Source organism: Diceros bicornis, chromosome 4, assembly GCF_020826845.1.
Source record: "Diceros bicornis minor isolate mBicDic1 chromosome 4, mDicBic1.mat.cur, whole genome shotgun sequence".
Lineage (NCBI taxonomy): Eukaryota > Metazoa > Chordata > Mammalia > Perissodactyla > Rhinocerotidae > Diceros > Diceros bicornis.
This window is the reverse complement of record NC_080743.1, coordinates 61304599-61320090: the sequence shown is the minus strand read 5'-3', so window position 1 is coordinate 61320090 and position 15492 is coordinate 61304599.

Sequence of the window (15492 nt, the reverse complement as noted above, 5' to 3'; positions counted from 1 at the left end):
TCATAAATGGATGTTGGATCTTGTCAAATGCTTCCTCTGCATCTATTGAGATGATCACGTGGTTTTTATTCCTCATTTTGTTAATGTGGTGTATCATATTGATTGATTTGTGGATGTTGAACCATCCCTGCATCCCTGATATAAATCACACTTAATAATGGTGTATGATCCTTTTCATATATTGCTGTATTCAGTGTGCTGAAATTTTGTTGAGGATTTTTGCATCTATGTTCATCAGCGATATTGGCCTGTAATTTTCCTTCTTTGGGTTGTTCTTTTCTGGCTTCGGGATTAGGGTGATGTGGCCCTCATAGAATGACTTGGAAAGTGTTCCATCTTCTTCAATTTTTTGGAATATGTTGAGAAGGATAGGTATTAAGTCTTCTTTGAATGTTTGGTAGAATTCCCCTGAGAAGCTCTCTGGTCCTGGACTTTTATTTTGGGGGAGATTTTGGATTACTGTTTCAAACTCTTTACTTGTGATTGGTCTATTCAGCTTCTCTATTTCTTCTTGATTCAGTTTTGGGAGGTTGTATGAGTCTAAGAATTTATCCATTTCTTCTAGATTGTCCAATTTGTTGGCATATAGTTTTTCATAGTATTCTTTTATAATCCTTTGTATTTCTGTGGTATCCATTGTAATTGCAATGAATGTTTTCTCTTTTTGCTTTGGTGAGGAAGATTGGCCTTGAGCTAAAATCCATTGTCAATCTTCCTCTTTTTTTATTTTTTTTGCTGAGGAAGATTAGCCCTGAGCTAACATCTGTGCCTATCTTCCTCCATTTTGAATATGTGATGCCACCACAGCATGGCTTGATGACTGGTGTGTAGATACGTGCGCGGGATCCAAACCTGCGAACCCCAGGCTGCTGAAGCAGAGCATGCGAACTCAACCACTACACCACCAGGCCAGCCCCACAATGAGTGTTCTCTTAAAGTCAGTGACTTCTTGGGACTGCCAGGTTCTGATCCTAGCTATGTCTATGACCTTGGTCAAGTAATAAAAACAGTATTATTTGTTTGTTGAGTAGTGTTATAGGACAGAGTCTGTGCTTAAAGCTTTATATATACATTCATTTTAGCAAAGGGTCTTCAGTCATGATGCTAACCTTGAAGGCACTTCTCACATGACCTAAGGCATAGTGAGCAGGTGGTTATGGAAGGTCACAGTGTTGAGGCCTTTGGGAGTCTCTATTTCCAGGAGAGCACAGGATGCAACCAGCAATTGCTGCTGTAATGGCGTATAACATGGGCCCAAGGAGGATAGTTCCTTGCATCAGAAGTCCATGGGCAACTTTTGGCCAATGTGGGAGGTCCAGAGAATCCAAGAGTCATGAGGGAAGTTTGCTAAAGTCTTTACAGTGAAAGAGAGTCTGGGGGCATTCACAGGAGTGCCAGTAGCATTCCAATTTGGACAGGATCTAGACTCTTTTGTTGTAAAGGAGTTTACAATCTGTAAAGGAGTTTATATGTTGCCTCCAGAACTCAAAAAGTCCTAAAAGATGTTAAGCATGTTTTAATTAACATTGTGAGTGCTAGATGGTCAATAGTTGTTTCTTGACAATGTCAGGGATGGATTAGCCCTTCCCAAATAATGTTTAGGAACTTACCGAGATGGCAGGTTCTTGTACTATGTGTGGGGCAATGGCTCACTTCCCTTTTGTGACCTCCTTTGTGAAGATCTATAAGTCCTGAATGAGTGTGTTAAATGATCCAGCAATCCTATTTCTGGGTCTACATCCAAGATAATTGAAATCAGGATCTTGAAGGGATCATTGAAGCATTATTCACAGTAGCTAAGATATGGAAACAACCCAAATGTCCATCAATAGGTAAATAGAAAAAAGAAATGCAGCATATGCATACAATGAAATATTACTCAGCCTTACAAAAAGAGGAAAATCCTACCATTTGTGAAAGTGGATGGACCTAGAAGATATTGTACTAAGTGAAATAAGTCAGTCACAGAAGGACAAATACTGCATGATTCTACTTACAAGGTACCTAAAATAGTCAAAGGTATAGAAGTGGACAATAGAATGACGGTTCCATGGGTTAGGAGGAGGAGGACATGGGGAGTTATTGTTCAATGGGTATAAAGTTACAGCTATACAAGATGAGTAAGTTCCAAAGATCTTCTGTGCAACATAGGGCCTATAGTTACAATAAGATATTGTGTACTTGAAAATTTGTTAAGAGAGTAGATCTCATGTTAAGTGTTCTTACAACACATACACACACACACACAAAAAGAACAAAGGGACACAAGGAAACTTTTGGAGGTGATGGATATATTTATTACCTGGATTGTGGTGATGGTAACACGAGTGTATACGTATGTCCAAACTTACCAAATTGTATTCATTAATTATGTGCAGTTTTTAAAATTATTTTATTGAGGTCATATTCGTTTATAACATTGTGCAATTTCACGTACACATTGTTATATATCAGTTTCTGTATACACTGCATCTTGCTCACTCCCAAAAATCTAATTTTTATCCATCACGATATATATGTGCCCCTTTACCCCTTTCGCCCTCCCCCCAACCACCTTCCGCTCTGGTAACCACTAAACTATTCCCCTTAGCCATATGTTGGTTTATCTTCCACATATGAGTGAAATTATATGGGGTTTGTCATTGCCTGGCTTATTTTGCTTAACATCATACCCTCAAGGTCCATCCATGTTTTTGCAAATGATGTGCAATTTTTTTATACTAATAATATCTCAATAAGGCTGAAAAAAAAAGGAGTCAACCATCAAAAATAGAGTCAGACCCCTTATTGGAGAGCAAAGTTAAAACTCCCTGCCCTTTCTTAACTCAAAGAAGGCTCTGAATGCTCCTCAGTGTTGGCTCTGACAGAAAATCTTCGGGTAAAAGTCACGCAAGCAGCCTTCTTGAGTTCTGTAAATACAGTGCCAACAGGCTCCTTCAAGGTTTAGAAACGTTAATAGGAAAAGTGCTTTACCATTGTTTGAGAAAAAGCAAACAGGTAGTTGCTGAGAGGTGGGATGGAGCTTCAGGGTCTGTGAGGTGGTGGACACAGGAGTGGGTCCTGGTCAGCCTCCAGGTTATGCCATGCTCTGGAAAGTGGCCGTGTGTGGACTGACAGGTGATTTCTTAGAGCTGTAGTAGTAGCTAGGGCTTAGCTGTCTTAGGGAATTGCCACTCAGTGTGTCCAAGGAGATCAGCTTTTCTTCCGCTGCTAGGGAGAGCTCTGGTAGCAGCTGCACAGACGCCTCAGCTTCCACAGCCGTGCCCAGGATGCAGCCTTCAGGGACAACCTTGTCATTCTTAGCTTCCACCTTCGACTTAAAGAAACTCTCCAGCAGCTTTAGATCACCTTTGCTGCCTCACCTCCCTATGCCTTGTCCTTCCAGAGAGACCCATATTCCTAACACACGTGACTCCATAATCAGTGCCGGGGCTTCCTGTAACACCGACCCCACAGCCAGAACCTCCTCTGCCTCAAGCCTGCTGCTCTCCCATGTCCACCACCTTGGGAGAAGGGCTGGGGAGCAGTGGGGACAGGAAGAGCTTTCACTTGGAAGGCCTTGGCCAGACTGATGGGGGGTCCACCTCCTGGGTGTTACTCTTGGGAGAGGCAGCTGCCACCCTGGAGTCAAGAGGAGCCTTGAGTTTGGGAGGAGGCTGACCTAGATGGCCCAGTGTACAAACAGGCACTATGCTGATTCCACTGATGTAGGTCTTGAAGGTGACCCCTTTGGGCCACCTCGAGGGGAACTGAAGGAACTGAGATGCTTCCACCTGGAGAAGCCTGTCCTGATTCTACCAGCCAGAAGTGACCTCTCCCTCCTCTGAAGTTTTTTATATCTTTTTTTCTACTAAAGCTTTCTGGTATTCAGCCTTGTAACAAGGTAGCTCATATTGGATCTCTCCCCACCAATGTGAATGTGACTCTCTAGGACTTGGTCCCCATCTTACTCCTTCATGAGTCCCCAAGGGCCTTGTTCCTAGGAGGTAGTTGGTTGAGTGCATTAATTAATAAATAGGAAGAACCTATCTGGCAGGGGGTTGGCCTTGAAGCCACGGTATGAGCGATCCTCTGCCCCAGTGAGGGTGAGGAATGAATTTAACTTAAGCAAGAGGGAGACAGACCAGAGACAAGGAAGAACTTACTGATTGGGTAAGCTGGTTACACTGTCGGGCAGTGGCAAATCCAGGTAAATCCTGCACCTGCTTGAAAGCAGGGGATCATTTTTCCTTTCAAGGTGAGAGCAGATTGGCTTCTGCAGTACTTCCGGTGGTCCAGCTTTGGGCTGGCATAAAGAACAGAGTTAATACAGAAGTTTTCTCAAGTTGTCTAAGGATGACCAGAGGCCCAAGGTTAGTGGCCATGGGGCAGCTCAGGGCTCAGGAGGAACTGAGGCAGTTCATCGGTCAAACTCCGCAGCACGGAGCAACTGAGCGAGCCTGGGATTGTTGAGGGCACTGCTCCCAAGAAGGAAAGAAACATGACTAGTACTTCCTGTGGACAGAGGCTGCGCTGAGTGCTTAGGACACTTTCTTTCATTTCACCCGTGCAGCAGCGCTATGAGGTAAGCACTGTGAGCCCGTTTTGCAGGAGAGGAAACTATGGCTTAGCAAGTTCAGTGAATTAACCCAAGGTCAACATGACTATGTTTGAAATTTGAACAGAGGTCTATTTCAATTTTACTATACCGATTGTCTTCCTAGAATCATCCTGGTCTTCCGAGGATAGACTGGGTGAATTCAATTTAAAAAGGAAGAATTTCACAGTTGTTATCAATGAGAAGACATTCATGGTTTCTGTTTCCAATGCTCTAGGCGTCTGCAGCACTGGGTTCAAGAGTTCTGGAGCACATGGTTCTGGAGCTCAGGATTCTGGAGCTCACGTTCCTCTGAAGAGGATCCAAGGAGGTTCTGTGTTGTTTCATGTGATCAAGGAGCCAGGAGCCGAGCTAGAGGAGATCTCATGGGGCTTTGGCTCTGAATCAAACTACACTCTTATGCTGCAAGTCCATAGTGGGCCAGGAGAGGCTCCAACCTGGGCCAGCCTCCAGGACAAGTACAGGCAGAGAGTCCATGTGCCCAACATGACGTCCCTGAGGATTGAGAACTTGACTTGTGAGGACAGTGAGCAGTACCAGGATTGAGCTTAGCTGGAGGAATAGAATTTAACCAGGTTTTCCACCTCACTGTTGATGGTGACAGCTGTGGACAGATTTTTGGGACCCCCTCTCCCTGGTCTAACGGGTGGATCTAGCAAGCAGACTGCATGGGCTTTAAGTCAGTACAATAAGAATCCATGCTGTACTGGGAAGCAGCCATGCAGGCCATCTTCACTCTGTGTCCAAATGACCTGCAACTGTTACTGAGCAGTGGAATCACTCTGCTCGCTACGATCTGAGCCAATTAATCACAATGAGTTAGGGATAGAGAAAGGAAGTTTTAATTTGATTAGTTGGCATAATCAGGAAGATGGCAGATTAATGTCTCAAAAATAAATCTTCACAAATGACAGGATCTTGTGGGCGTTACACAGGGAAAATGGGCAGTGAGGAGGGGGTCCAGCGATGTTGGTCTCCAGGTGTGTTGGGCTCCAGGCATCACATTGTTCCCTTTTTCTGTCAGCTGTGATGGATACATTGTAGGCGAGTTTCCTGCCTGCGGTCAGCCTATTTCTGGAGAGAAATTCATAGAACAAAGTTTTAATTTATCAAGGTATATGGGACTACATGCACAATTGGAGGCCATAAATCAGGAGAGCATGTGATTTTTTTAGTGTACGTGCAGAGCAGCGAGTAGTCACACAGAGGAGGGGCTGGGGCCACGTAGTGTAACAAGACGGTCTCACTTATGCTCACTTACACAACCCCTCATCTCATGACTGAAGATGCCAGGGGGAGAAACCAGCAACAGGAAAAGATAAAGGGTACCTATCTCTTACATCCACAGCTGCCTTTCTTGGAGATTGAGGAAACAAATAATGACCCCGGTCTTTGCTTTCCTCCACACATAGATAACATCAGCATCTCTGAACTTGTTTGATGTAACCAAAGAATTCTTGCTTACGTTACTCTTAATGCATAATCTAGAGAAAAACCAGTTGTACCTTAATCCCTTTTTTGACATATATGAAATCTACTTGTAAGTTTTTTCCTCTTCCTTGCACGTACAGTGTTTTGTGAAAGAAATATATGCTGCACTTAAACTCAAACCCCTCGGAGCAGTTCCTCAGAATACTCTGTTGGACTGTTTCCTGGGATTCGAATTCCTCACCTTGATTATTAAATAGACTCATTTAATAAACCTTTACCTGGACTCTTTATTTCAGTTGACACAGCTACCTGTCACACTACCTATCCACTCCACACCCCTCCCCACGCTGGCCTCCCCAGGTCACACATGACTAGGTTCCAGGGACGAGGGCACCTCAGCTGGCTTCTACAGTCGCTGCTGCCCTTCCTTTCCTTCCTCATTGCACTGTGATGAGCTTAGGCCAACAGAGTCTTTTCTCTCTGTGTCTGTCTCTGTCTCTCTGTCTCTGTCTCAGTCTCTATCTCTGTCTCTGTCTCTCTGTGTTTCTTTCTCTCTCTCTGACTCTCTGTCTCTGTCTCTATCTCTGACTCTCTCTCTCTCTCTCACACACACATACACACACACACACACACACACATCACATTATGGCTTGCTGCAATATCCTATTTTGCTATTTTTCCTGCCAGAAGCTGCATATTTCCTGTTCTTCCTCTTTGCATTTCTTCTATATCAAATCCTAATCTCTCAAGGCACATGTTTGGCTCCAGCTTACTAGGTAAAAGCCATGTATTCAATGCATTCAGAAAACCCAAGGAGAAAAAGTCTATCAATAATTTTCAAAATATTGCCTCATTAATGTTTCAAAATAAAGAAAAATGAAAAACTACTTAAAGCTTTAAAATTACATCAACCTTTAACAATTGTATTTAGACTAGTCTCCAAGTAAGAACCCCATTACCAAAGAAATGTTTGTTCACTGAAGAAATAACATGGTGACCATTTCTTAAGCACCCACTGTGAACATTATATAAAATATGTTATATTTACTCTTTATATATTTTTTTAAAAACTCCACAATTCAAGTTATTTTTATAGTCAAGAATAAGTTCAAAGTCAGGCAGCTCATGTAGAGCCAAGAACCAGACTCAGATCTTTCCAACTCTAAAGTCAAGTGTTTTCCACTGCAAACTAAAAGTACCAAACATTTTTAAAAGGGAGGAAAAATCACCCATTAACATTGTCAAAAGCTCAGAAATAACTGAAGTAAAACCAGTGAATCACCAAAGTAATAGTTAGTAAAAGTTTATTGTGCACACACCAAAAAGACAGTTCCTGAACCAGGAGCACTTAAACCAAAACATGGAAGGAGGCTCAGCAGTATGTTGTTATAACGCAGCTTCTACAGTGAGAAAGTAGTGACTGTTGATTCTTCAGAGAGATTGCTCATAATAATAGAATTTTCTTAAATGATAGAGAATTGGTCAGTGGTTAGCTCATATCAACTTTGGGAGAGAGTTGCAATTTTGCGTGTGATTCCCAGAAGTATAAACAAGAAATGACCAAAGTCAAGTTAGTCTTACTAAATAAGCTAAATTAAGCAACTGATTTTGTCACTCAGGGAATTTTCAAGGCTGGTCTCCATTTGTTTTTGACATTAACAACGTTATCTAACACAGAGTAGAACAGAAATTGCGGCAGTGGCGGAAATGTTCTATATCTGTGCTGTCCATTTTGGTAGCCAGTAGCCACATGTGCACTTTAAATATGATTAATATGAATGAGGAACTGAATTTTTTGTTTTATTTAATTTTAATGAATTTAAAAGTAAATAGCCACTGATTCATTCCACTCACATCACTGAATATAACTGACATCTATAGAACCCCTTTCCTCTCTAAGGCCAACTCTGGAGCTCAGGATCTTTCTATATGGCGGAAAGGATACAGAAGCCACAAGAATAAGAGAAGAAGAATGGCCAAACCCATACATTTGCCTTTGAACCCCCAAGTGAACTGCAGCAGCTAGAAAACATACCCTGCAATCCACCCAAACTAACAGCCCCTCCTTTGGGGTGGGACGGGGGTGGGAAATGGAGCACAGAGCTTCACCTCTCTGCAGTTAGGTAGTCAAGCTGTTGTCATAAATGGGACAAACTTCTACACATTTTTTGCTTTTAACTTTTTTTCTAGCTTTCTTTGCTGATAAGAAATTGTAAGTTTTCTGTGCTCATATCTATTGAATCCTTATCTTTATTATTTTTGGCTTTAGAGACATGTTTAAAAAGCTATCGCCCATTCCACTATTATAAAAATATTAACTTATTTCCTTCTACCACTTTTATTATTTTATTTTTCCATATGAATTTTTACCTTAATGGTTCTTAACCAGAACTGCGCTGACAATACCCATTCAAGTGCCTCATCCCTGGAAATTCTTACTCAGCAGATTGAGATGGAGCCTGAGCCGTGTGTCTGGAAATCACTCCCTAAGGGATTCTCTGATCAACTATAGATAAGAGCTCTCATCCAGCTGAAATATATGTTGGCATAAGTTTTAACTTATAAGGTTATAATTTTATTTTTTTCCAAAACATTTAGTCCTTTACCCCACCACCATTTACTGAATGATTCATCCATGTACCAATACTTTCCTAACTTATATCTCCAGTCCAGACATCTTTTGAGCTCTAGGTCTAGAGATGCTTGAGCTCTAAATGTTTAAACCCAACTGGTGACTTGACAGCTCCCTTTGCATTTCTCAAGGGCAATTCAATATGTTCAAGATTGAGTACCTAAGCTTGGTCTTCCTCCAGTATTCCCCACTCTGGCGAATGATGCCACCATCCAACTGACACTTTCTTCTCCGTCTACTCCATAGCCAATATATCAGTAAGTAATCTCAATTTTATTTTCAAAATATCTCTTAAATCATCCACTTTCCTCCATCTCTACTGCCACCATCCTAGCTCAATCTATTGACTCTCACCATCTTCTCATTAGCAGCAGCAGTCAACTAAGTTGGGTTTCCCACACAGTCTTGGGCCCCCTCTAATGTATCTTCTATACTGAAGCCAGGATGATCTTTTTAAAAAGCATATATTATCATGTCATCACTTCTTAGTGATTCCATGTTGCATCCTTAACATGTACTGCAATGCTGTGCAGAGTCTCTCCTGCTCTCCACCCCACGCTCATTTCTCTCTGTCCTCTGCCATGCTCCTAGGTTTCCATCAAAATGCCTGCTTTTCAGTTTCTCAAACATATCATGTTTCCTCCCACCGCAGGGCCTTTGCACATGTTGTTTCCTCTCCGTGGAAAACTCTTCCTGCTCCCCTTTTACTAATTAATTTTATTCACCCTTTTAAATTTCAGACCATCCGTATCACAGAGATCCTTCCCTAATCCTCATCCTTAAGTAAGAGTCCCGTCCTAGAAACTCTCAAAGAGTTTCTAAATGCTCTATCTCTTCAGAGAATTTATCTGTTTGTAATTATATATTTATTAGAGTTATTTTAACTTAAATGAAATGAGATTCTCAAGCTCTTTGTCTAAATAAGAACCTCAGTGGAGTTATGGGTTTCTTTCTCATCACGTTTGTGGGAAAAGAAAGAAGTAACAATGATCATCTTCTAGCTTACAAGGAAAATTCACAAGTGCCTATTTCTTTCAGAAAACAGAGAAGTCAATTTAAATATTATTAGAGGATTAAAAAATTTAAGTAAGAAATCTAGCCAGAAGTACAGATTATTTTGTAGAGATTAAAGGTTATTTTCACAGGTCATAGCAACAACTACTGAAGCCCAGGTGTCTTATAAATCATTGTCTTGAAACCCTGGTTTCTTCTGTCTTGTTGCTATGGTCCAAAATGGTAACTTGAGCTCTGCCCATCACGTCATAATTTAATCAGCAGGAAGGAAGAAGAGACAAGGAAGGACAGACCTCTTTCTTTAAAGACACTTTCCAGAAATAGCTCGCTAACTTCCACTAACACTTCAACTAATATCACCTCCTTCTATTTCTGAAATTCTATTAGTTTTAGTCATAAATAGAAATTGAATTGATTGAATGCTTTGTCTAGATCTATTGAGATTGTGATTCTTCTCCTATAACTTGATAATGTGGGGTTGTTCACAAATACATTGTTCCAATGTTAAACCATCCTTTCATTCCAAGAATAAGTCCAATTTGGTATGGAGCTGGGTTTTCTTTTCTAAACATTGCTAGATTTGGTCTGCTAGTATTTGCTGTAGGAATTTTATATTTATGCCCATAGTAAGATTGAGCTGTAATTTTCCTTTCTTTCACTTTCCTGTACTATTGGATTTTGTATCAAGTTTAAACATAATTCATTAAAATGAATTGCAGCATGTTCCTGCTTTTTCTGTTCTCCACAATAGTTTGTACAATATATACTTTATCTGTTGCTTGAACATTTGGTAGAAGTGAGCCTGACTGACTCTCCCACCTCCTTCAACTCTTTGTGAAAATGTCACCTTCTCAATGAGGCCCACCCTGGCTACCCTATTTAAAGAGCAGCATGCCAGTCTGCACCCCACCCCAGAACTCCTGAACCTCCTTCCCTTGCTCTACTTTTTATTTTTTCCATAGCAGCTTGAACTTTTTAACAGACTGTGTAATTATGTCTTTTTTTGTGTTAATGTTTGTGTATCTCCCACCTTCCTCAACTAGAATATAGGCTCCAGGAGAGCAAGTTCTATCTGTTTTATACAAAGATGTATCCCAAGACCCTAGAAGAACACCTAACCTGGGTGCATTCATCAGGACAGTTAATACCACCTGTTGTAACGAGCAGCCCTAGAATCTCATGATTTTATACAACAAAAACTTATTTCTCAATCACACCCCTGTCTCCTACAAATTAGCATGTCTCCCTAGCAGCTTACTTTCCATCATGTGGCTCTACCATACTGGAGTCCTTTTTTTTTTTTTTTTTTGTGAGGGAGATCAGCCCTGAGCTAACATCCTATGCCAATCTTCCTCTTTTTTGCTAAGAAGGACTGGCCCTGGGCTAACATCCATGCCCATCTTCCTCTACTTTATATGATACGCCACCACAGCATGGCTTCACAAGCAGCGCGTCGGTGCACGCCCGGCGTCCAAACCTGCGAACCCTCGGGCTGCAGAAGCGGAGCACACGCACTTAACAGCTACACCACCGGACCGGCCCCCATACTGGAGACCTTTGCTTTTAAGCCACTGGGACAGGGAGAGGCACATAGTTCTTAACTGTCTCAGCTCAGAATTAAGAAATCACATTCCATTGATCAAAACTCGATCACATGATCCAGCCTAACTGCAGGGCAGTCTAGGAAAAGACAAAGGAAATAATTTGATGAACATTACCTGTATCCTTTAGATGTTCAACTAATATCTGTCGAATGAATTAAATTAATTTACTTCTACAACTGTCAGCATCTTAGGTTTTCTTCTCCCTGGTGTAGACTTGTAACTTTTGTTGCAATTTTTTTTTTAACAATAGTACTTTGTTGTTTTATATTTCTTCTTGAGACTGTTTTAGTAGCTTATATTTTTCTAGGAAATTACCCATTTAACCTACATGTTCAGTATAATATTGTCACTTTTTTCTTCATCTCTGCTGCCTCTATAGCTGTGTTCTCTTTTATATACAAATTATATTGGTTGTGGGCCTTCTCTTTCTTTTTTTATGGTCATTCTTACCAGAGTATTGTCTACTATTTTTGTCTTTTCAATATATCAGCATTTGGCTTTTTTTTAAATTGAAATATAATTGACATATAGCATTGTGTAAGTTTAAGATATAAAACATGTTGATTTGATATATTTATATATTGCAATAAGATTACCACCATAGTGTTAGCCAGTATCTCTACCAAATCACATAAGTATCATTTCTTTTTTGTTGTGGGAAAAAATAAGATCTAGTCTCTTAGCAACTATGAAGTTAATAATACAGTATTGTTGTCCATAATAAGTATGCTGTGCATAGATCTCCAGGAATTATTTACTGCTTGCAGTTTGTTCCCTAAACAACATCTCCCCAATTCCCCCACCCTGCCCCCAGCATTTGGCTTTGTTGATCATCTCTACTGTATCTTTAGTTCAATTGCATTATTTTTTACTTTTGTCCTATATTTGATTCCTTTTACATGCTCTGAGTTTATTCTTCTTTCTCATTTTAAGAATTGGAAAATTTGCTTATTGATTTTTTTAGGTTTTGTTATATTCTAATATAATATTATAAATCTAAAAAATTTTTCGAAATATTATTTTAGTCATAGCCCACAAATGTACATATATACACTATTTTTATTGTTATTCGGAAGTGTGTTTTATAATTTCCAAAAACGTGGGCTTATTTAGTGATTGTTCATTGATTTCTACATAATTTGTATTAAAGTTAGAAGAGGACGATATTAATGTTTAATATTCCTTTAAATTTGAATTTAAATTTTAAAAATTCTTTAATATTCATTTAAATGTTCTTTGTGACCTAATATGTAGTCAGGTTTTGTAAACCACGATTCCACACACTGTGGGGAAGGAAATGATGTTCTTCACCAGGTAAACTGAGGGCACTGGCTTCCAAGACCCATGTTATGGGCGACATTGTGTTTCTGCAAAATTCATATATTCAAGTCCTAACCCCCAGTATCTCAGAATGTAACTATATTTGGACATAGGGCCTTTAAAGACGTGATTAAGTTAAAATGAGACCATTAGGGTGGGCCCCAAGCCAATTTGACTGGTGTCCTTATAAGAAAATTAAATTTGGAGAAAAAACAGACGCCTGGAATTCATGCAAACAGAGGAAAGGCCATGTGAGGACACAGTGAGAGGCGGCCTTCTGAAAGGCAAAAGGCGAGGCCTCGGGAGAAACCAAACCTCCTGACCCTTTGATGTTGGCCTGCCAGCCTCTAGACCAGTGAGAAATGAATTTCTCTCGGTTAGTCAGCAGATCTGTGGAATTTTGTTACGGCAGATTAACAAACTACTGCAACCCATCTTAAGAACAAGACAGAGAGAACAGAGGGCCAGGCTGGATCCCAAAGACAAGGCTTGAAGAGGAGGATGCCCTTCCTCTTTGGAGGGCTGAGGAAGTAACCACAGGGACTGCCAGGGGTCTTCTCTTTGAAGGTGCCCTAAATAGGCTCACCAGCTGACAGTCCCCGTCAAGACACAGAAACAGGACAGCACAGGATGAAGAGAGAGAGCAGAGGTCTTGAAGTAGCCACAGGAGAGTCCTATCTGGGTGGATGCATGGATCCCAGAATGTCATAGCTGGGAGGGGCCTTAAAGGGGATCTGCCCAGGCCCCTCCTTTCACAGAGGATGAGGTTCCCTGGTGGGTGACCTTGTCCTGGGTCACACAGGGCAGAGGCAGACCTGGAGCCTGGGAATCCTCTCTTCCCACCCAGTGCTTCTCCCCTGCAAGGAGCTGCCCATCAGCTCTCCTACCCTTTCCCTGCCCTCCCCAGGGTTTCCTCCCTCCCAGCACTGTTGTCCGATCACCAGGATCTGAGCAGGTCCTGGAGTCTCATCCTTCAACTTCCCTCTTCTGGGAAAGGGGAAGCAAGTACTCAGAGGGATTAGAGGAGCAGGGACTTCTGGTTAGGGGAGGGTTAAACAGCAGCCCAGCCAGACTCCCCACTTTCTAGAGAGGAGGGAACCAGGGAGGGAGGAGGCTCAGCCCTCAGGCTGCGGGGGAGGATCCACCCCAGAACCTGGATGGTGAGCACCAGCTGTGAGGAAGATGGAAGATGATGCAGAGCAAGAGCTCTCTGCTATACAAAAGATCAAATTCTGAAGAAGAAGAAAATAAAGTCAGGGGAGAATGTGGTTGTAAGCAAAGTGAGTTAAATATATATTTAAATAATACAAAATTTAAAACTCTCATACATTTTGTCCATACATTAAAATTTTATCCATTTTTCTGACCCTTCCCCATCACCACACTGGGAAACCGACAGTAGTAGTTCCCTCTTAACTCATGGACCAAACCCAGCTCTATTTCTTTGCACTGTCTCCTCTGTCTCTGTCTGGAGCCCACAACGGCAGGGACACTTTCGTGTCCAGCCCCTGCCAGCAGACACAGGGACACATTCAGTAAATGCTGTTATTGCTGTGATGAGGGGGTCCCCACAAGAGAAGGACCACTCCTCACTGGCAGCTTCCTGCATCTCTGGAAATTGTAGTGTGAATTGAACCCATTCAATTCCACCGTCCCTTCTGCCCTTCTCTTTCTGAAGAGATGTCCAGGAAAGGGTTAAGGATTTTAAGAAAGATAAGGACAAACACTTTAGTACCACCCACACCATCACTCCTTCACCCACTCCTCCCCAAAGTGTAGAGCAATTTAGAGGTGATATTCCTTCCAATGATCCCTCTTCCACTTCACTCAGGCTGCCCAAACTCAACTGAGAGGTGTCCATCTCATCCAGTAGTGAGGAGGTTGGGCCTAATGGCAGCCAATTCCACTCTTTCCCAGATCCCGTGTAACCTGGAGATAGTCACTTTCCTTCTCTGGACGCAGATTGCCTCATCTCTAAAATGAGAAATTCTAACAGCTTTCTTTCTTTCTCTCTTTCCTTCTTTCTTCTTTCCTTCCTTCCTTTCCTTCTTTCCTTCCTTCCTTGAAATCTGCTTTGTGGCCTAGTATGTAGCCAAGTTTTATCAATGTTCCATGTCTACTTGAAAATAATATGCATTCTCTAATAATTGAGTATCAAGTTTGGTATTTACTCATTCAATCAAATTATCAATTGTGTTGTTCAAATCTCTCTCCTTACTAATTCTTATCTGTATGCTTTTTCAGTTATCAAGAAACTTGTATTAACATTGTCACCCAGGAAAGTCCCTAAAACATTTTCCGTGTCTAATGCTTTGTTTTAAGTTGCGCTTGCTTATAGAAACAAAGGCAGAACAATGTCAGGTGGCCAAACTGCAGAACCAGTCTGAACCAGAAAGGTCCAAAATGGCGTTGGGGCACTGTGCACAAAGGGAAATGTGTGCAAAAGGTGCTGTGTGCAAGAAGGGAAGATATATGCATGACGCAGAGTCCCCTGCCCCTTCACATCCCATGAGAACGCTGGTGCCCTCCCCTTCAGGGAAAGGTGTTTTAAAGCACAAGCTCTGCCTCTTCCATTCATTAATCAATGAATAAAGTTTCTGCTCTACTATTCTGAACCAGGTCTCATTCTATTGTCACAAGCAACCCAGGGCAAAAGGGCCCACATGTGCGTCACCAGTCCTTTGGGGCTCGGTAACAATATCCCCTACTGTGACAATTTGTCTTTTTCTCCATGCGATTCTGTCAATTTTGCATCATGTATAGTGAGGTTATGCTATTGAAAGCATTTTCATATATTGTCAGTATATTTAGAATTGTTATATAACCCTCTGTCTCCATCATAATGTCTCTCATAAACACTGTATAGCTGGACTGAGTTTTCTATGCAATCTATG